Raw genomic sequence first — 23,956 nt, 5'->3', positions numbered from 1 at the left:
TTGCAAATTTCCGAATGGCACATAATGTAAGAGGATTAAATGAATGCAGGAGTCTGGGTGTTTGAAATCGCGTGCTCTTAAAGGGAAAGAATATCAATGCTTTAGTCTACTAAGATGTGTAGCCAAACAGCAAGACAAAACCTGCATGCTAATTGTGCTCACACACGAGAGTGTGGAGTTTATTAAAAAAATGTCAGAGAGGAGTTGCTGGGCTCATCGTTTTTGGCCCAGTTGCATTTAAGAGTCGCAGCTCGATTTTAGAGGGTTTAATCTTTGAGTGAATCAGGAGCGGGCAGCTTCCACAGCAAAATGCAATCCCCAGGAACACCATCCTGATTGGAAATGAGAGCGGTAACCTGATGGGACATAACCTGGCGCCCCCTCCTGCGGCACCTGGAAGACATTTTAATTCCACTAGTGTCATTAACATTGAATTGATGCAGCTGACAGGAGGTGTGTACAGAATCTCCAAGAAGTAGACTTAACATGAGTACCTGAACTTTGTTGCATTGCAAGCAGGTGCAAAAGTTGGCACGAGAAAGCACTAGCTATTGGTTGGGAACACCTGTAATGCAGCTTGGGTGGAGAACATGCTAAGTGCGCATGACTGTTTGGCCGGCCCGAGACAGCCGCTAAAAGCATCATGCACACTTCAGTGTGCCCACCAATCCTCCCGTGTCCTGCTCTGTGAGAAGTGGAGCCCCACCCGCCCTGCCCCACACCCATTCTCCCGCAGCAGGAACAAATAAAATGATAATAACATCAAGTTATTATCATTTTATTTTCCTTTCTTTCACTCAGTGCAGCACAGCAAGTTGTCTTGCTGCATTGGTGTTGCATGAAAGAATGATAAATCTGGACCTTAGTTTGTACAGTACATGGGCGGTGGTGGCACCTCCGCTAAGGCGGTGGAGCGGCGACCCTCTGCGTTGCAGCAGTGAAGGGAAGGAAAAATAAAATGATAATAACTTGACATTATTATCATTTTATTTGTTTCTGCTGCAGCAGCATGGGTGTGGGGCGGGGGTGCTCTTCTCACAGAGCAGGGCAGGGGAGGAGTGGTGAGCACCAGCCGCGGCCCGTGGAGGGAGTTGCGGTGGGGCAGGCAGGTGGGGCGCGGGAGGGGCAGGGTGGGGGGTGATAAACACCGGAATATGGATGATTACAGGTAAGTAAACAATTAAATTAATAAAACGAATTTTGTTCCGTGCCCTGCATCGCAAAATGCAATGCAGGGTGCGCTACGAAATTCGTTTTATTAATTTCATTGTTTACTTATCTGTAATCATCCATATTCCGGTGTTTATCACCCCCACCCTGCCCCTCCCCCACCCCGCCTGCCTGCCCCACTGCAACTCCCTCCACGGGCCGCGGCTGGTGAGTACACTGAAGTGCGCATGATGCTTTTTCCGGCAGTCTCGGGCCTACCAAACAGTCATGCATACTTAGCATGTTCTCCACCCTGGCTGCATTAAGCTTGGGTGAAGAACATGCCCGCCCCCCAGTGGTCTGAGTGCCGAACTACTATGCTCAGACCAATCATAATGCTGCATTGTGATTGGCTCAGGAGAGCCTGGCTGCTTCCAGTTCAGCCGATGGAGGAGCGACGATGTGGGACAGAGCGGCAACATGGAAAGTATATTTTTTGCTATTTACATCCCCTTATCCGCCCGCCCCCTCTTCCGCCACCCCCCGATTCATGCTGGCTGCCGCTGTACATAGGTCTCAGAATTAAAATTATGCTGCTGATTGCTGTGGAAATGCACTCTTCCTGGCAGTGTAGAGTGCTTTACAGCTCATAGTTAAATGTCTCAACTGCTAGCAGTGAACAGTGCTACTGCTGGCTGTGACACATGCTCACTAGTATACAGTGAAGAGTGTTCATGGTTATCAGTACTCTACTGTTGACAATGAAGTATGCTCAACAACTCACTGTGAAAAGTGCTCTACATGTCACAATAAAGAGTGTGTGGCGTGCTTCCAATCTGCATGAAGGGGTCACTGCATTGATTTTTGCAGAAAACAGCTGCAGAGCCCACTTCTGAGGCCTAGGACTGTAGGGGGCACCTCAGGCAAGGGTAGGACTCAAAGATAGCAGAATCTATCAACATCAGCAGAGTTGCAAAAACAGTTTTGTGACCCTGAGACTTTAGCGAACAGGAGGCAATCCAGCAAGCCCTTGGAGAAACTTGGGTTCAATAATGTAGAGAGCAGGTCCAGTCCCTCTCACTCCACGGGAAGAAGCAGCAGGCCAATAGAGCTGAGTAGGTAGCAAAGTGGCAGTCCCCTCTACAGTACAGACATCAGCAGGCAGCATCCCAACACAGCAATGCAGGCATCAAAGTGACAATGCTCAGCAGCACAGCAGCTCCTTGTCAGGGCAAAATGTTCTTTGTTCTGATTTTGGGGTGTCAGGGGTCCGATACTTATACCCAAATGTACCTCTGAAGTGGGGGAGAAGTCAAAGAGGCCTTTGAAGATCACAGGGTCCCTGCCTTTCCTGTCCTGGCTCCAGAGTCACTACAGGGAGTATGCAACTCTTTGTGTGGGGACAGGCACAGCTCTATTCAGGTGCAAGTGTCAGTTCCTACCTTCCGATCTGCCGCAGGAAGGCCGATCAGCCTGGTGATGGGCAATCAGGATGCAAATGTCACACCCTTTCTCCCTTTGTGTGACTGTCTGGAGGGAATGCACAAAGCCCAGCTGTCACTCAACCCAGACATGTATTCAGAGACAGGCAGAAGCACAGAATGGTTAAAGTAAGAAAATGGCAATTTTTTAAAAGTGGTATTTTCAGACTTACAATTTAAAATCCGAATTCAACATAGGTTATTTATTTTAAATTATGAGTCCAGAGGCACAAAACTCCCAATATCTATATTCTCCCAATTAGAAATTACACTTAAAAGATGTTTTCAGGCAATCCCAATGTTAACCTACGGGAGAGATTTGCCTAGCAATAGTCAAAAACGTATTTAGCAGTCTTTCACTAGCAGGACATTTTAAATTCACTGCACCGTGGTCATAGGGCTGTCCATGGCCTACTTTAGGGGTGATGTATATGTAATAAAAAGGAACATTTGGGCCTGACAAGTAGGTTAACTTGCCAGGTCTAAATGGCAGCTGAACACTACACACACATGCTCTGCAGTGGCAGGCCTAAGCAATGTTTAAAGGGCTACTGAGTGGGTGGCATAATCAGTGCTCCAGGCCCTCTAGTAACATTAAATTAACAGCCCTGGGCACCTATAGTGCCCTTTAATAGGGGCTTATAAGTATATTAAATATGCTAATTGTGGATAAACCAATGTTACAATGTTTTCAGTACAGAGCACATGCACTTTAGCACTGGTTAGCAGTGGTAAAGTGCCCAGAATCCTATAGCTAGGAACAATAACGTCAACAAAACAAGAGGTAAGAAGGCAAAAAGTCTGGGGAAACCACGCAAAGGATGCCAGATCTAACACGTATCCCTCCCAGATGAAGGTGGGGAGAGCTACCCAACTCCTTGAGAGTTGTCGTCACCAAGGCGTAAGAACCTGGAGAGATCATCAGCATTGGGGTGGTATGTGCCAGGACGGTGTTCCCCCATAAAGTCCATTCCCTGTAGGGTGATGGACCACCTAAACAGTTTGTGATTGTCACCCCTCTTCTGCATTAACCATCTGAGGGACTTGTGTTCTGTCTGAACCCAGAAGTGAGTGCCAAACAGGAAAGGCCTTAGCTTCTTCAGTGCCCAGACCACAGCAGAGGCTTTTCAAATTTTTACTTGGGAAGTAGCCTCCTACTGAGGAAGTCTACTGGCTGATCCAAGCCCTCTTCATTTAACTGTGGGAGCACAGTCCCAACGTCATGCTCTGAGGTGTCCGTCTGCACAACAAACTATTGGGAGAAATCGGGGCCATGAGCATGGGTGCAATGTACATGGCTTCCTTTGAATGTTTTCTGTCAAGCTCTGTCTAGATCACCTGATGTGGCTACTTCTGGGAAGTCAGCTCTGTGAAGGGGGAAACATTAGTGCCATATCCAGTGATGAGTCTCCTTTAATAACTTGTGAGGCCTAAGAAGGCTCTTACTTCTGACTGGTTCTTGGGGTTCCCGAGCCAGAATAGTGTCAATTTTGGGCTGCAAGGGCTGCACCTTGCTGCCTCATACTTGGTATCCCAAGTAAACCACAGAACCCTGCCCTATCTGGCGCTTCATGTCCTTGATAGTCAGGCCTGCACTATGCAGAGCCCAAAGCACTTCCTGGAGTTGTTTCAAGTGGTCCTCCCAATTAAAGATGAAGACTGCAATGTTGTCTAGGTAGGCGGAACTTAAGTTGTCCAACCCAGCCAAGACCTGATTGACCACCTCTAGAAGGTGACAGGGGTGTTCTTCAACCCAAAAAGCATGACTCGGAATGGGCATCAGCCCGAGTGACTGCATTGAGCCCATGGTAGTCCACACAGAACATGAGTTCAAGTGTCACAGCTGGAGGGGCAGCCTTGGGAACCAGCACCACTTTGCTGAAGCATGGGCTGTTTGAGGGCTCAATAACCCCTAAAGCTAGCATCTTGGCGACCTAGTCCTTGATGCCAGCTCTCAGCTTGTCAGTCATCCTGTAAATTATGTTAATTAGAGGTATGGTATGCAGCCCCAGTATTAATATCATGAGTACACCATGTAGTGAGTTCTGAGGTAAGGGAGAACAAAGAGGCAAACTGCCCCAGCAACTGGCAGCAGTCTCTCTGTTGTGCTTGGGTTAGTTTGGGAAGAGGCGGGCACTCTCTACTGACCCATCCTGCTCCATGGAAGATAGGAGGTTGGGTAGAGGTTCACTCTCCTCTTCCACCCAATCAGTAGTAACTAGAAGCATGGTAAACTCCGACCTCTCAAAGGGGGGCTTGAAGCATTTCGCACGCAGGTCCCTCAAAGGGGCCCTAGGAGTCTTGAGATACACCTGGTAGGTGACATCACTCTTGCACTCCTACACCCCATAAGGCCCGGACCAAAGATTGTGCAGGGCCCGGGACTCTACTGGCTTCATTACCCACACTTTTGTCCAGGCTATAACTCAACCAGAGAGGTATTCTGGTCGTACCATCATTTAATGTCCTTCTGGCTAGCTTTCAGGTTCTCCTGTGTGAACTTCCAGAACTCGGATGTTTGGTTTTAGAATTGAAGCATGTAGTTAACTACATCCTGGGATGGCTTCTTGGAAGCTTTATCCCAGCATTCCATAACCAAACTGAGAGGTCCTCTCACAGCATGTCCATATCAAAGTTCAAAAAGGCTGAATGCCACCCCCTTCTGTGGAACCTCCCTGTAGGTAAAGAAAAGGCATGGCACAATGACATCCCATTTACACCTTACGGGTTCAGGTAGACCCATAATGATGCCCTTGAGGGTACAGTTGAACCTATGAACCAACCCATTGGGTTGGAGGTAGTAGGGAGTGGTGAACTTGCAGTTCACACCACACTCCTTCCACAAGGACTTCATGTAGTTGGACTTGAAGTTGGTACCCAGTCAGATGCCACCTTCTTGGGTAACCCCACACTGGTAAAGATCCCCATCAGTGCCCTAGAGATGATGGGCACAGTTACTATCCTCAGAGGGATATTTTCCTGGTACTGGGTAGAATGGTCCACCAAGACCAGAATCAATCTGTTGCCCTTGGCAGTAGTGGGATTCAGAATTCTCACAATGTGTATGCCAACCCACTCAAAAAGGGGTACTAATGACAGGGAAAAGTTGGGGGGGGCCTTGCACCTCCCCCTGACTTGCCACTCACCTGGCAGGTAGGACAGGACCTACAGAACGCAGCTGAGGCCTTTCTCATTTGAGGCCAATAAAAATGGGCCTGTCAACGGTCTTGTCTTGCTCCAATATGACCTGCCAGTGGCACATCATAAGCCAGACCTAGTAGGAAGGCATTAACGCGCTGGGGTACCACCAACCAGGCTCAGGAAACTTAGGCTTACTATCCATCCTGAAGATGGTCTTATAGATGTTTTCACACCAAAGACTAAAACGTCGACCACCCAACCTATTTCCTTTGTAAACCATCATTTCAGGAACCGTTCATTTTAAAACTAGTAATGATTTTCCTGTTTTCTAATATTTGGAATGGGTTATGATAAAAGTGTCCATGAGAAAGGAGATTCATAAAATGTTCATCTCACACGCTTTCGTTTATATGTGAATTGTATTGTGTACCCTTTTTATAACATATCTTTTTAACATAAATTGAACCTTTGTAAGTAAACACCCGTATTGTATTACTTATTTCAGTTACGTTTTTTGGTTTTGCAATTAATTCACAGTGAAGTGCAATAATTTATTTTGAAATTTAATTGGAATAAGCTACTAATTAGGGCTTATATTAATTCATTTCTGAAATCACTGAAGATTGTGATATTTAAAAAGAAACCCTTGTAGGCACCATTACCTGACACTAGGCCCGATGTAGGTAAAATAGATTTACCGATTTTTAATTACCGAATCATACCGATTCGGTAATTAAAAATCGGTAAATCTAAGGGGTTGAGATGTAGGAACATCCAGATGTTCCTGCTACCGAATCGGTAAAAATCTGTATTTACCGATTCGGTAAATACCGACCGATAATGGCCCATTCATTCCTATGGGCTTTGAAGCCCATAGGAATGAATGGGGCATTACCGGTCGGTATTTACCGAATCGGTAAATACAGATTTTGACAAGGGTGCAGGGGGTGTCACTTTGACACCCTCTAGCACCCCCAAAAAAGATTCGGGGGCCATGTGGCAGGCATACCTGCCCTAAAGGCAGGTCTGCCTGTCATATGGCACAGGTGCATGCACACCTGAATCGGTATTTTACCATCAAATATATTTGATGGTAAAATACAGAATCGGTAAGGGTTGTGGGACTCAGAAGAGTCCCACCTACATATCAAAAATACCGAATAGGTATAAATACCGATTCGGTATTTTACAGATTCGGTAAATTTACCGATCGGTAAATTTACCGAATCTGTAAAATTCTTGGCCCTACATACCAAATCTGATTTTCCGGTCGGTAACGGCCGAAAATACAGATTTTCGGCCGTTACCGACCGACCTACATCTGGCCCTCAGAGTCTATATTGCCCATGCCTCCAAGGGTCTCTTAGGTTGCCCATTTCCCTGTTGAACTTTTTAAAAGAGGCATTTTCAGCCTTCCAATTTTAAATCCAAATTCACTATATGTTTTGATTTTAAATTGTGAGTCCAGAGAAACCAAGGGCTAGATGTAGGTAATAGCAAATTACTGAATGGTAAATACCGAATTTTACCGATTCGGTATTTACTAATCGGTAATTGCTATGTAGGAAAAAAATCTGTAAAAATACTGAATCAGTAAGATTCGGTAATTACCGATTTGGTAATTACCGAATCAGTATTTGCCATTGATTCCTATGGGCCTTGAAGCCCATAGGAATCAATAGCAAATACAGATTCGGTAATTACCGAATCGGTAAAAATACCGATTTTCCAAGGGGGACAGGGTGTCACTTTGACACCCTGTTGCACCCCTGTTTCTGGCTTGTGTGCCATGTGACACACATACATGCCACATGGCACAGGTGTACATGCACAGATGTGCATGTACACAGAAATTCGTAATTTACCACCCAATAGTTTTGGGTGGTAAATAACGAATTTCTAAGGGCTTGTGGCACTGTGAACTGTGCCACCTACATATTGAATTACAGAATCAGTAAATGTACTGATTCAGTATTTTACCGATTCTGTAAATATACAGATTCTGTAATTTTCTAGCCCCCTACATTACAAAACCCAAATACCGGTCGGTAACGGCCGAAATCGGCCGTTACCGACCGGTATTTGGGCTCCTACATCTGGCCCCAAATTCCAAATCTCTATCTTTTCCCAATTGGAAATTACACTTAAAAGATGTTTTAAGGCAAAGTCAATGTTAACCTATGGGAGGGGTAGGCCTTGCAGTAGTGAAAAACATATTTAGAAGTTTTTCACTACCAGGACATGTAAAACTCAAACGTACATGCCCTACCTTTTAAATGCAATGCACCCTGACAATAGTGCTGTCTACTGCCTACCTTAGAGGTGAAGTATATGTGATAATAGAGAAGGCTTCGGCCTGGCAAGTAGGTTAACTTGCAAGGTCGAAATGGCAGTTGAAAACTGCACACACAAGCCTGGCCACAGTGGCATGCCTGAGCCATGTTTAAAGGGCCACTGACTGGGTGGCACAATCAGTGCTGCAGGCCCACTAGTAGCATTTAATTTGCAGGTCCTGGGCTCATATATTGCACATTACTAGGGGATTTCAAGTACATTAAATATGCCAATTGTTGATAAGCCAATATTACCATCTTTTGAGTACAGAGCATATGCACTTTAGCACTGGTTAGCAGTGGTAAAGTGCCCAGAATCGTAAAGCCAGAAAAATTCAGTCAGCAAAACAGGAGGTCAATAGACAATAAGTCAAGGGAAATCATGCCAAGGATGCCAGGTCTAACCCTTCCCATCAATCTCTAGATGTAGATAGTGTAATGAAGTACCATGTTCACCCAGAGGGTTGGGCTATGGTGTTGCTTGGTGGCTGAGTAATGCCTGCACATAGTTGGTCGACTGTAGCTCCTGGGTAGATGCAATATAATTCATGCCCAGCAGATGAACATGCTTCCAGTGTCTGGAGCTTTTGATTTTTAGGTGCTGACTGTACATAATATTCCCTGGTTACTGAGAAATGTCAACAAAATGGTTGATCTTCTGTTGCTTCTCAGTTGACTGCAAATAATTACTTCTTAGTGGTCGTGAAACCAACAAAAGCACCTACAAGTCATCCCTCAGGCTCTACCATCCACAAATCAGATTGACCAAGTGACAGAATTCATTGAAAACTTCACAAACAACAGAAAATAAATATTTACCATTGTATAGGATTTCACCTCACCTGCTGCCAGCTACACAACCGTCACCCCATCTCAGGACCTCTGAACCCAGTTCTCCCACTGCTTGAGTCACAAGTTCAGCAACATCTACAACAACTATGACCCACAGCTAGGCCCATCCACCATTGCAGTCCTACTACCCTATGAGAAGAACCCACCAGACCTGGACATGACCTCATGGCCCAGCATCAGCACAATGGAACCGACAATGACCATGAGATCCATCCTCGCAGTAGCTCCGCCAGATCCCTTCACACACTTCATATTCACCAACAGACTGAACCTCATCTAACCAGCCCCAACCCCAATAATAAACAACTCCATCAGCACAACCACTTTCCAGAAGGATGGAAACATGCCACCATAATCGCCTTCTGAAGAAACCCTCAGCCGACCAAAAGACACTACCTATCTACAAACAATCTCCTTGCCTCCCTTCCCTATGAACGTTCTGGAGAAAGTCATCAACTAACAGCTGGCCAATCACCTTAACAACAATCAACTCCTCCACCCCACCCAATTTGGATTAAGGCTCAACCTGAGCACCGAGACTGCCTTCATTGCTGCCACATACATCATCTGACTGGTTATGGACAGAGGCAACAGCACGTTTCATTCTACTCAACTTATCTTGTGCCTTCAACAGTGTCTCGCACCCCATCCTCATGCGATTCCTCCAAGAAGCAGGCATACTTGGGCCCACTCTCTGTTGAATCTGCTCATCCCTCAATAAATTCATTCAGTTGGTCATACTGGCTCCCTACACCTTGGCCGCCATCAACCTCACCTGCAGAATACCTCAAAGATCATCTCTCATCCCTACACTGTTCAATGCCTAAATGGCCCCTCTTGCCAACATCATCCAATCCCATGTAATCAACATCATCTCTTAAGCTGATGTCACACAGCTCATCCTTTCCCTTTCTGATGAAATATCCAACACCATCTTTACCTACTGCATGTTCGACGTCTCGAGCTGGATGAAGAACAACTACATGAAACTCAACACAGACAAAACAGAAGCAGTATTCTTTGGCAAGAAGGCCTCTCAATGGAAGGCCACTTGGTAGCCAGCAGACCTTGGACCAGCAACCTGCTTGTCTATTCAAGCCAAGAACCTAAGCATTGTGGTGAACAACCAACTGTCAATCACAAATCAAGTCAACACGGTCACCTCCTCCTATATCTACATCCTAAAGATCCTCGAAAAATCCTCAAAGGACTCCCAATTAACACATGAAGAACTATAACACAGGCCCACATCACTAGCAAACTGAACTACAGCAACACACTCTATATCACCATCAATGTCCAAATGAGCAGAAAACTTCAGGTCATACAAAACGCAGACTCACACTCAGGACCCCACCCCCACCCCCACCTACAAACACACCACCTTGAACCCCAAAGGACTCCACTGGCTCCCCAATCCACAGAATCACACTCTTCAAGCTCCTCTCACACACGTTCAAAGCCTTGCATAATACAGGACCCTCTTCCCAAAACAGCTGTATCCACTTCCACACCTCAAACAGAAACCCCAGATCAGAAACCTCATACCTGCACACATACTCCACATTCACAGATGCGGTGGTTGCGCTTTCTCATGCCTCACACCCAAAGCATTGAAAGACCTCCCCTGTGCATCAGAACTGCCTCCTTAAGCAAGCGATTGAAGATGTGGCTCTTCACCTACACCACAGACTCGGTCAGCACAGTCACCACCTTACCTATCTTCTGGATACTGTCCAGGGTAAGAACCGCCCTCTACAAATACTCACAACCTAACATAGCATCAAATATAACATAACAGTGGCTCAAATTTGAATCTAGTGAGATGGGCGTTTTGACTCTACTGGATGAACTTAATAAGCCCTAGTAACCCTTGCTGTTTAATTTCCATATAATACTGTCCACCCCAAAAAATATAAAGTATTTGCGTGCACAAACGCATCTGTTCGCACACTTCTTCAACACCACATGCTTATGCACTGCAATGCTGAGCACCAAGCTTATATCACAATTAAACCTCATGCAGACACCTCACCTCCACAACTCATGCTGTCCAAACTACAACCACCACTCTGCCAACCAAGCCCCTGAAGAGGCATCCACGAACTCAATGAAAAGCTGAGTGCTTCTGAATTTTAGCACAATATGAAGTACTATGTAAATGGTGCAAATAGAGAAGCTAGTTAATTGACCCTGAGAAAACCATTAGGGCCTCAAAAAGCATATGAAAGTACTACATAAAAACCAATGCAATAAAAAGCAAGAGGCCTCTACAGCTTGTGGTGAAGAGTGGTCAACTGTTCACACTGAAGGTTTATTATTGGCTCAAAGTGAAAACATATGCACTGTTGAAATAGAGTGTTTGACAGTTTGCAGTGAAGAATCCTCTACAGCTTGTAGTGAAGACTGTTCTACTGCTCCATGTGAAGTGTCCTCTACAGCTTTCAACCAAGACATCGCTACTGCTCTATCTGAAGAGACCTCTACAGCTTGCAGTGATGAGTGCTCTACTGTTCGATGTGAAGAGTCCTCCACAGCTTACAGTGAGAGTGCTTTACTGCTCAATGTGATTAATTCTCTATATCTTGCAACGAGGACTTCAATATGAGAAGAGTCCTCCACAGCTTGCAGTAAAGAGTGCTCTACTGCTCAATGTGAAGAGTCCTCTACAGCTTACAGTGAAGAGTACTCCACTGCTCGATGTGAAGAGTCCTCTGAAGCTTGCAGTGAAGAGCACTTTACTCCTCTATGTGAAGAGTCTTCTACAGGTTGCAGTAGGGACTCTGCTCTACTGTTCGATGTGAAGAGTCCTCTGCAGCTTGCAGTGAAGAGTGCTCTAATGCTCGATGTGAAGAGTCCTCTACGGTTTGCAGTGACGAGTGCTCTAATGCTCGATGTGGAGCTCTCTATAACTTGCAGTAAAGAGTGCTCATCTGCTTGATGTGAAGAGTCCTCTACATCTTGCCGCGAGGACTGCTCGATGTGAAGAGTCCTCTACAGCTTGCCGTGAGGACGGCTCTACTGCTCTATGTGTGAAGAGTGTTCTACAGCTAACAGTGAGGAGCTCTCTACTGCTCTATATGAAGAGTCCTTTACAGCTTACAGTGAGGACTGCTCTATTGATCCATGTTAGGAGTCCTCTACAGCTTGTAGTGAAGAGCACTTTACTCCTCTATGTGAAGAGTCCTCTGCAGCTTGCAGTGAAGAGTGCTCTAATGCGCGATGTGAAGAGTCCTCTACAGCTTGCAGTGACGAGTGCTCTAATGCTCGATGTGAAGAGCCCTTTGCAACTTGCAGTAAAGAGTGCTCATGTGCTTGATGTGAAGTCCTCTACAGCTTGCTGTGAGGATTGCCCTACTGCTCTATGTGAAGAGTGCTCTACAGCTAACAGTGAGGAGCCCTCTACTGCTCTATGTGAAGAGTCCTTTACAGCTTACAGTGAGGACTGCTCTATTGATCCATGTGAAGGGTTCTCTACAGCTTGCAGTGAAGAGAGCTGTACTGCTCGATGTGAAGAGTCCTCCACAGCTTGCAGTAAGGACTACTCTACTGCTCTTTGCGGAGAGTCCTCTACATCTTGCAGTGAAGAGTACTCTACTGTTCGATGTGAAGAACCCTCTACAACTTACAGTGAAAAGTGCTCTGCTGCTTGATGAGGAGAGTCCTCTACAGCCTACAGTGAGAGTGCTCTACTGCTCAATGTGAAGGGTCCTCTACAGCTTGTAGTGAAGAGTGCTCTACTGCTTGATGTGAAGAGTTCTTTACAGCTTGCAGTGATGAGTGCGCTACTGCTCGATGTGAAGAGTCCTCTACAGCTTGGAGTGAGGACTGCTCAACCGCTCTATGTGAAGGGTCCTCTACAGCTTACAGTGAAAAGTTCTCTGCTTCTGTATGTGAAGAGTTCTCTACAGCTTGCAGTGAAGACTCCTCTACTGCCCGATGTGAATAGTCCTCTACAGCTCGCAGTGAAGAGTGCTCTACTGTTTGATGCGAAAAGTCCTTTGCCGCTTACAGTGAAGAGTGCTCTAATGCTCAATGTGTAGAGTCATCTACAGATTGCAGCGAAGAGTGTTCTACTGCTCGAAATGAAGTCATTTACAGCTTACAGTGAAGAGTCCTCTACTGCTCAATGTGAAGAGTTCTCTACAGCTTGTAGTGAAAAGTGCTCTACTGCTCTATGTGAAGAGTCCTCTACAGCTTACAGTGGTGACTGCTCGACTGCTCCATGGGAAGAGTCCTCTACAGCTGGAAGTGAAGAGTGCTCTACTGCTCGATGTGAAGAGTCCTCTGAAGCTTGCAGTGAAGAGCACTTTACTTCTCTTTGTGAAGAGTCCTCTGCAGCTTGCAGTGAGGAGTGCTCTAATGCTCGATGTGAAAAGTCCTCTACAACTTACAGTGAAGAGTGATCATCTGCTTGATGTGAAGAGTCCTCTACAGCTTGCAGTGAGGACTGCTCGATGTCAAGAGTCCTCATCAGCTTGCCGTGATGACTGCTCTACTGCTCTATGTGAAGAGTGCTCTACAGCTTACAGTGGTGACTGCTCGACTGCTCTATGGGAAGAGTCCTCTACAGCTTGCAGTGAGGACTGCTCGATGTCAAGAGTCCTCCTCAGCTTGCCGTGATGACTGCTCTACTGCTCTATGTGAAGAGTCCTCTACAGCTTACAGTGGTGACTGCTCGACTGCTCTATGGGAAGAGTCCTCTACAGCTGGAAGTGAAGAGTGCTCTACTGCTCGATGTGAAGAGTCCTCTGAAGCTTGCAGTGAAGAGCACTTTACTTCTCTTTGTGAAGAGTCCTCTGCAGCTTGCAGTGAGGAGTGCTCTAATGCTCGATGTGAAAAGTCCTCTACAACTTACAGTGAAGAGTGATCATCTGCTTGATGTGAAGAGTCCTCTACAGCTTGCAGTGAGGACTGCTCGATGTCAAGAGTCCTCATCAGCTTGCCGTGATGACTGCTCTACTGCTCTATGTGAAGAGTGCTCTACAGCTAACAGGTGAAGAGCTCTCTACTGCTCTATGTGAAGAGTCCTTTAAAGCTTACAGTGAGTAGTGCTCTACTTATCCATGTGAAGAGTCCTCTACATCTTGCAGTGAAGAGTGCTCTACTGCTCGATGTGAAGAACCCTCTACAACTTACAGTGAAAAGTGCTCTGCTGCTTGATGCGAAGAGTCCTCTACAGCCTACAGTGAGAGTGAACTACTGCTCAATGTGAAGGGTACACTACAGCTTGCATTGAGGACTGCTCTAAAGGTCAATGTGAAGAATCCTCTACAACTTACAGTGAAGAGTGCTCTGCTGCTTGATGTGAAGAGTTATCTATAACCTACAGTGAGAGTGCTCTACTGCTCAATGTGAAGAGTCCTCTACAGCTTGCAGTGAAGTGTGCTCCACTGCTCGATGTGAAGAATCCTCTACAGCTTACAGTGAATAGTTCTCTACTGCTCGATGTAAAGAGTCCTTTACAACTTACAGTGAGGACTGTTTTACTGCTCAATGTGAAGAGTCCTCTACAGCTTGCAGTGAAGAGTGCTCTAATGCTCGACGTGAAGAGTCCTTTACAGCATGCAGTGATGAGTGTTCTACTGCTCAATGTGAAGAGTTCTCTACAGCTTGCAGTGAGGACTGCTCTACAGCTCTGTGTGAAGAGTCCTCTACAGCTTACAGTGAAGAGTTCTCTGCTGCTGTTTCTGAAGCGTTCTCTACAGCTTGAAGTAAGGACTGCTCTACTGCTCTATGTAAAGAGTCCTCTACAGCTTGCAGTGAAGACTCCTCTACTGCCCGATTTGAATAGTCCTCTACAGCTCGCAGTGAAGAGTGCTCTAGTGCTTGATGCAAAAAGTCCTTTTCCGCTTACAGTGAAGAGTGCTCTACTGCTCAATGTGAAGAGTTCTCTACAGCTTGCAGTGAAGAGTGCTCTACTGCTCGATGTGAAGAGTATTCTACAGCTTGCAGTAAGGACTACTTTAGTGCTCTTTGCGAAGAGTCCTCTACAGCTTGCAGTGAAGAGTTCTCCACCGCTCGATGTGAAGAACCCTTTGCAACTTACAGTGAAAAGTGCTCTGCTGCTCGATGTGAATAGTCCTCTACAGCCTACAGTGAGAGTGCTCTACTGCTCAATGTGAAGGGTCCTCTACAGCTTGCATTGAGGACTGCTCTAAAGCTTGATGTGAAGAATCCTCTACAACTTACAGTGAAGAGTGCTCTCCTGCTCGATGTGAAGGATCCTCTACACCTTAGTGAATAGTTCTCTACTGCTCGATGTAAAGAGTCCTTTACAGCTTACAGTGAGGATTGCTCTACTGCTCTATGTGAAGAGTCCTCTACAGCTTGCAGTGAAGAGTGCTCTACTGCTCGATGTGAAGAGTCCTTTACAGCTTGCAGTGATGAGTGTTCTACTGCTCGATGTGAAGAGTCCTCTACAGCTTGCAGTGAGGACTGCTCTACTGCTCTATGTAAAGAATCCTCTACAGCTTGCAGTGAAGACTCCTCTACTGCCCGATGTGAATAGTCCTTTACAGCTCGCAGTGCTTGATGCGTAAAGTCCTTTTCTGCTTACAGTGAAGAATGCTCTACTGCTCAATGTGAAAAGTTCTCTACGGCTTGCCGTGAAGGGTGCTCTACTGCTCGATATGAAGAGTCTTCTACAGCTTGCAGTGAGGACTACTCTAGTGCTCTTTGTGAAGAGTCCGCTACAGCTTGCAGCGAAGAGTTCTCCACTGCTCGATGTGAAGAACATTTTACAATTTACAGTGAAAAGTGCTCTGCTGCTCGATGTGACGATTCCTCTACAGCCTACAGTGAGAGTGCTCTACTGCTCAATGTGAAGGGTCCTCTACAGCTTGCATTGAGGACTGCTCTAAAGCTCGATGTGAAGAATCCTCTACAGCTCGCAGGGAAGAGTGCTCTACTGCTTGATGCGAAAAATCCTTTGCCGCTTACAGTGAAGAGTGCTCTACTGCTCGATGTGAAGAGTCATCTACAGCTTGTAGTGAAGAGTGCTCTACTGCTCGATGTGAAGAGTCCTTTACAGTTTGCAGTGATGAGTGCTCTACTGCTCGATCTGAAGAGTCCTCTACAGCTTGCAGTGAAGACTCCTCTACAACTTACAGTGAATTGTTCTCTATTGCTCGATGTAAAGAGTCCTTTACAGTTTACAGTGAGGACTGCTCTACTGCTCTATGTGAAGAGTCCTCTACAGCTTGTAATAAAGAGTTCTCTACTGCTCGATGTGAAGAGTCCTCTACAGCTTGCAGTGAAAAGTTCTCTACTGCTCAATGTGAATAGTCCTCTACAGCTTACAGTGAATAGTTCTCTACTGCTCGATGTAAAGCGTCCTTTACAGTTTACAGTGAGGACTGCTCTACTGCTCCATGTGAGGAGTCCTCTACAGGTTGGAGTAAGGACTGCTCTACTGCTCTATGTGAAGAGTCCTCTACAGCTTGCAGTGAAGACTCTTCTACTGCCCGATGTGAATAGTCCTCTACAGCTCGCAGTGAAGACTGCTCTGCAGCTTGCAGTGAAGACTCCTCTACTGCTCGATGTGAAGAGTCCTTTACAGCTTACAGTGAAAAGTGCTCTACTGCTCGATGTGAAGAGTCCTTTACAACTTACAGTGAAGAGTGCTCTACTGCTCAACGTGAAGAGTCCTTTACAACTTATAGTGAAGAGTGCTCTACTGCTCGACGTGAAGAGTCCTTTACAACTTACAGTGAAGAGTGCTCTACTGCTCGATGTGAAGAGTCATCTACAGCTTGTGGTGAAGACTCCTCTACTGCTCGATGTGAAGAGTCCTTTACAACTTACAGTGAAGAGTGCTCTACTGCTCAACGTGAAGAGTCCTTTACAACTTACAGTGAAGAGTGCTCTACTGCTCGACGTGAAGAGTCCTTTACAACTTACAGTGAAGAGTGCTCTACTGCTCGATGTGAAGAATCATCTACAGCTTGTAGTGAAGAGTGCTCTACTGCTCAATGTGAAGAGTCCTTTACAACTTACAGTGAAGAGTGCTCTACTGCTCGACGTGAAGAGTCCTTTATAGTTTGCAGTGATGAGTGCTCTACTGCTCGATCTGAAGAGTCCTCTACAGCTTGCAGTGAAGACTCCTCTACAGCTTACAGTGAATTGTTCGCTACTGTTCGATGTAAAGAGTCCTTTTCAGTTTACAGTGAGGACTGCTCTACTGCTCTATGTGAAGAGTCATCTACAGCTTGCAATAAAGAGTTCTCTACTGCTCGATGTAGAGTCCTCTACAGCTTGCAATAAAGAGTTCTCTACTGCTCGATGTGAAGAGTCATCTACAGCTTGTAGTGAAGAGTGCTCTACTGCTTGATGTGAAGAGTCCTCTACAGCTTGCAGTGAACACTCCTTTACAGCTTACAGTGAATTGTTCTCTCCTGCTCGATGTAAAGAGTCCTTTACAGTTTACAGTGAGGACTGCTCTACTGCTCTATGTGAAGAGTCCTCTACAGCTTGCAATAAAGAGTTCTCTACTGCTCGATGTGAAGAGTCCTCTACAGCTTGCAGTGAAAAGTTCTCTACTGCTCAATGTGAATAGTCCTCTACAGCTTACAGTGAATAGTTCTCTACTGCTCGACGTGAAGAGTCCTTTACAACTTACAGTGAAGAGTGCTCTACTGTTCGACGTGAAGACTCCTCTATAGCTTGCAGTGAAGACTCCTCTACTGCTCGACGTGAAGAGTCCTCTACTGCTCGACGGGAAGAGTCCTCTACTGCTCGCAGTGAAGAGTGCTCTGCCCCTGGCTGGTGCTTATAATAAGGAATTAGTCTAGCGATGATGAAACGCTCCCTAGTGCTCAAGGTGAACCCTTTTCTAGGGAGCTCTGTGAAGAGGACTCAAGTCTTTACAGTAAAGTTTGATCCAATCATCTCAGCTCGCTTTTGCCACTCTCATGTCTTACATGTGCATCTGTTCCTCTCATAAAAAATTATTGTTTGCTCTCCTCTACCTCTGTGTTAAACTAGAACCTCAGGCCTTAACCTCTTCATCGAGTTTACCCAAGCAATAGGTAGACCCAGCACTGGCTAAAGTGTCAATGAAATGCCACCTGTCCCTGCTCCCCACAAAGGGACCAACGTGACACATCACGTGCAGCATCTCTTCCCTGTTCCCTCTTCCTGCATTTGAAGCCAGAAGCCTTTTCCAGTAGCCCAGCTAATTCCCCTTGTGTTGTGCACAGTGAAGATTCTTCGAACATTGGCAAAACTCCACCAAGCAATCAGTGAATTGCGAAGGGAGGAAACATCTGGACAGAGGACCATTTGTTCTGAGCTCGGTTTGTATGACGGATGCACCGAGACAATTTGCTGCCTTATCACACATTCTGCTAACTCATGAACTTTGGAATCTATGGAGCTGGCTCGGTATGAAAAACACTTATCTGATGCTGGATGCAACAGAAAAACAGATGGCATGAACAGCGATAGATAAATCAGCGGTGCGTGTACCAGCCTCTGCTGGACACCCTGACAGACAGAATTTCCTGACGCAGGAGTTGGTAAGATGATGAGCAGACAGAATATGTCCGCGTGACCGGAAGATGATTTGTGTCCAAGGAATGAGATCTGAAGCTCGTGACAGCTACAGGAAGACGTACATGGAAGACATGGAGGCAACTCGAGTCTTAAGACGTTCTCTTGAGGGTCAATGGTTTATCAGCGGTATAAAAAGAGTAGGTAGCCTCCTGTCACTTTGACATGGACAGGTGGCAACTTTACTCAATGTAACACTGCTATGGTGGCAGTGTGGTAGCAAGGAATAGACTCATCCGATGCCTCATCTTTCTCCCTAATCCACTTCTAGAGACTCTCCCCCCTCCATCTCTTCTTTACTTACCCCAGACTTCCTCCTGCAGCTATGATCTTCAAATAGACACTTTTTAGACCCTTCCTTCTTCTAACCCTCCACTATCCTTTTCAATCCAACTAACAAACTCACTTATCCACCGCTCAAATTAATGTCATATTCCCCTATACTAACTCACCACTAATCCTTTTTGGTTTCCTGAGTAAAGTGCTACTGCAGAAAAGCGCTTTGATGCCTCGTCAGGAGTGGTAAGCACTATATAAATGCAATTACAATTACATAAGCCCAGGATTAGCCGAGAACTAAGCCCTCTCAGGGTAGGCACTTCCTACAGCGATGGAGCATGCTCAAGGCAATGCAACAGCAGCATTCACCTTTTAATTAAAGCCTGTGGTACTGCTGCCTGTACAATATCAGTTTTATGTGCAGGAATTTTGCATTGCTGCTTCCTTGTGCTATATCTGGTCAGTGCAGTGGAAAGGTAGTAATATGTCTTCCCATGCTGTAGCTATTCAGTGCTGAGAAAAGCTTTTTAACTGCTGTCTGTTCTCTACCAGTTTTATGTGAGGAACATTGTCACTAATGCTGCCAGTGCTGTGCCTGTTAAGTAAGTGCGAGAAGTTTGAATTATCTACTTCCCCTCCCTACCTGGATAAAGATAGATCCAAATATGCTGCCTTTTCGATGGTTTTGTAGTTCATATTTATCCACTTCAGTGACTGAAAGCCAGATTTTGGATAACAATCAGTATATCAGAATAAACCTGTGACATCATTGGTCCATTGTTTCCTTAAAAAATCCTTACACTCATCCCAAAACTCTGAGTCAATCTGGCCCAATTCTTTGAGGCCAGGACCAAAAACATGAGCAACTAATATCAACTGCTAGCATGCCTCCCTTTCTACCTCCATTCACCCACTCTGCAGCAAATCTTGCCAATCTTCAGCCACTAACCTTCTGTCAGGGCCTGCAAGAGGTTACCAAGGGCAAAACCTCCTTGCCGTGAGCAGAACTATGCATGGCAGCCTGCCTAAAGAATTAAATAAAAGTTTCTCTCTGCATCCAGCAATAATTCCCAATGCATCCCTTCCACTGGGTGCATCTTATTCCACCCAATCACATGGTAATAACCCCACTATGGAACCCAACAGCAGCAGGAGCAAGAAACCAACTGCAGACCAATCCCCAAACTAGCCTTCTCAGATAAAAGCCCTGAAATGAGAGTTGTTAAAATAGCTCTAGGAAAATACAGAATCAATCAATTTGCAACACAACCACCAACTTGTGTTTAAACTCTTGAGAGGGACAGCAACTGCTCTGAGAAGTGTGTTCTCCTGCGTCCAATAGATCTAATCACAACATAGGTTCGCGCATTGCAGTTGGAGCCCCCTTCGAACCTCAGACATCCAAAGGCCCCAAATTACATCCAGGCCACAAATCCCATCCACTGGAAGATGATAAGCAAATACCATGTCCACCTCTTCCAGATCTGTCAGCTTCACTTGAGGCCTAACACTTTTTTGGGCGGACAGGGTTGAATTACTCATTGCCCTGACAAAGTCCCTGCTTGCCAAATTTAGAAATAACATGCAAACAACCTAACCGTCACAGCGGTTCCTCTCAACGCTTTTTTAAGATTTATGCTTGACTCAACATGACTGAGCTGCCCATCAAACCTATCTTTGAAACAGGATTTTCTTTTTCAAGCTAAAAAAACAATGTCCCCCTTGCCATGGGATTCATGTATCATGGCGAGCGGAGCATTTTTATGTTTTTATTGCACCTTACCGCAAGAGTTTTTCTGGCGGTGACGGGCAGTAAAAACTTTTAAATATCTGCCCATCTAAATTGGACAGGCAGACATATAAACAATTCTCTGACTGCTCTTACTTTGTCAAGTCGACGAAAAAGTTTGACCCGGAGGAGACAGAGTAGTCTCTACCATCGCCAAGCTATGATCCATCGCTTTTAAATTTGGCGGGCGGGCCATTGTTTTGGCAGTAAGGATACTAAGTTGCCGTTGCGATGGAATATCCTTACCGCCAGCATGTAAATCAGGCCCTAAGTGTTTAAGCACAGCCACATGTTCACTGCAACACGTACGGAGCACCCCTCAAGACTTCTTACAGACTGACTGACTGACTGACTGACTGAAACATTTATAAAGCGCTCGAATGCCGCGGCGTCTTGGCGTTGTAGTACAGAGAAAGCGGCGAGGGCAAGATTCTACTGCAGAGAGAAAAGCCAAGTTTTCAGTGCCTTTCTGAAGCACATTTTGGATTTTTGTGAGCGCAGTGCGGGGGGCAGAGATTTCCATAATCTAGAGGCTTGGTAGGAAAAGCATTTTCCACCCCAACGAGCTCTCCTTATACTAGGTTGGCAAATTAAGTCTTGGTTGGCTGATCTCAAAGTGCGTGCTGGCAAGTACCGAGGAAGGAGTTTGGTAAGGTCATCAGGTCCCTTGCCATACAAGGACTTGTGGACCAGGACCAGGACTTGTGGACAGAACACCAAAGGTCTTCCCATATAACTCACATTTACAAGGGAAGTGGCAGAGTGAGGCGTTAGCCTTCTTGGCTTAACGCCTCACTCCCCCACTTCAGAAACGCTAGGCTGCACCATATTTACAAGAATATGGTGCAGCCCCCCCCCCGGGCTGGCGCTACGCTTAGTAGCCTAGCGCCAACACAGGCACTGTTACACCATTGCAATCTTTAAAATCTAAAATGTAATGCAACACAAGAAGTTGCAAAACAGCATTTTTTAAAAGTATTGTTTATGTGCAGGAAGGCGGACCTTCCAGTACATAAACAATAATTGGCCTTTTGCTGTTTTCATGTGTGCTGCTAATGCGGTACACATGAAAACAGCAAAAACGAGGAGAAATGGAACATTTCTCCTCGTTGCACCAGGGTAAGACTAGGTTTTCCCTTGTCTTAATTCTGTTACTGCTCCTATTTAAGCCTCCCTTATAAATAGGAGGCAGCGTCAGAATCAATGGGTGTTGCTGTGGAATGCCCACAGCAATACCCATTGCCATGCCCTTTCCCGCTAAGTATAGTGCTTAATGCTGCCTTAGTAAATAGACGTGGGTCCTGGGCTCACTGTGCCACTGGAACCAAGCTATTCTGCTGTAGAGGGGTGAAACCCCGAAACCGGTCCTAGGATGCTTGCTTCTGGTCCAGGGAGGACCTGGCTTGGCAGTTCAGACTGGAATGTTCCCATGAGGCACAGGGTCAAAACTGATTTGCATATGGCCAGGTCTAAATTTGGGTGGCAGGGTGAGCAAAAGAATGATGGATTTAACCCAGATCTTTTGACTGGGGAGTGAATGTTTTGATTTGTTCTCCATTCCGTCCATCAATTGTGTGTCTTTTGCCCAGTAAATACGGCGAAGCCCCTATCGCCATAGGAACGTCGTCAAAAGTGACATTCCCGTGGCGATAGGGGCTTGTAAATATGCCCCCAGTATGCATGCAAGTTTAGACCATACTCAACTAACGTACCCACCCCAAAGTGCATTGACTGCCTTTCATGAGCATGAAATGCTATACAAATGTGGCACTATAATACGCAAGAAGAGAGTCTGTGCTTTCTGTGTCTCAGGCTGCGGCAGTAAACTCTGATACGTTTGCCTTTCGCAAGCAGTAATTCAAACTGATAAATCGATGTCACACCAGCATTTGACAAATGTGTTTTTCAAGAGAGCTTTTCAGGCTATATATATCCTTTAGTTCCTTTTTTCGTAAAGGCTACACTTGTTAAGGAAAGTGAAATGTCTGAAGACCACGGGCTCACACACCTCACAGTAGTACAATAGTCAGTGGTTCTGCAGAAACTTCCTATTAAAGCGATTTTTGAAGAATGAAATATATAGAGATTAATGTTACATCTAACATGAGTGATGACGAGTTTTATGTCTGCATTTTAACAGCTATCTCACTTATTTCAACACGAAATAAATAAAATATTTCCCAACATTTAGTCCCAATTTGAACTGCGACTTCTTGTAAAATACCATTATGATAAACATTATTAAATTAGATGTTACATTTAGACTAAACAGCAATGGGTTATTTGTTGCTTGCAGGATAGCTCAGGAGTTCCTGCCAAATCAGAAAGAAACTATGAAAATGCACCCACTCCAAGTGGAAAAGGGGACCAATGACGAGCGATGAAACATGCTGACATACACCATAACAAACTGTAGGTGAAGGAGGTGACATGCTATAGGCTAGGAAGGCAGATGCAGAAGTTGAACAAGCATGGTCTGGGTGGATACAACAGAACAAGCCTGCTCTTGGTGGAAAAGGTGGCAAACGACTGGCTACCAACTAGAGGCAGAAGGAGCAGGTGGCCAAGGATAGAAGCTACAGATCTTAAACATTCACCTGTAAATGTAAATGTATTGTGACTTATATAGCGCACGTATCACCCGAAGGCATCAAGGCGCTTGCCTTGGGAACCCGTCCCGGCTTTTCCCTGTGAGATAACCCCTACTGGGTATCCCCAGGGTGAAAGCCAGGCATCCCGCAGCGGGTGGGCCGCCGTAGTGGAGATTAAGCAACTATTGCCCAGAGTTGCAGCGTGGGACCCCATGATTAGAATAGGCACCGAGGCGAGAATTATTGAGTCCGTGGACATTTTGGGCTCAGGACCCTGCCGCGTCGGGAATTGAACCCTGGTCAGACCTCTGCATCAGGGTCTGCCGCTCTAATCAGTGAGCCACACTCCTCCTTGGCACCTTGATTGTGGATAGAGCAATAAATGAAAGTCAGGCGCTGAGTGTATCTTGGAAACACGGATCATAGTGAAGCAGCTGACCAATAACCAAACCATTATGGCTCCTAAATCATGCTGTAGAGAAACTCACTTTATATGGAAGCCCCAACCACACAAAAGTTGTGATGGGGTCTGAACAGAGAGCTGGAAAGCCCTGTTATTGGTGCCAAAGAAGACGAATGATGGATCTTGATGAACACAAAATATTGCCTTAGAAGCACGCATAGTGGGTGGAACGACAGACGAATGACGGGCCAGATAGACTGAATATCTCTCAGAAAACGTGAACTTCGGGTAAATAAGGTGATTGTTTCTTGTTTCTCCCCTGACCACTAAACTATGCTTTGTAGACTCCCACTGTATGTGAGAGGATTGAGCAACTCGTGACATAA

Source organism: Lissotriton helveticus, chromosome 3_1 (genome assembly GCF_964261635.1).
Source record: "Lissotriton helveticus chromosome 3_1, aLisHel1.1, whole genome shotgun sequence".
Classification (NCBI taxonomy): Eukaryota; Metazoa; Chordata; class Amphibia; order Caudata; family Salamandridae; genus Lissotriton; species Lissotriton helveticus.
This window is presented reverse-complemented; position numbering follows the sequence as displayed.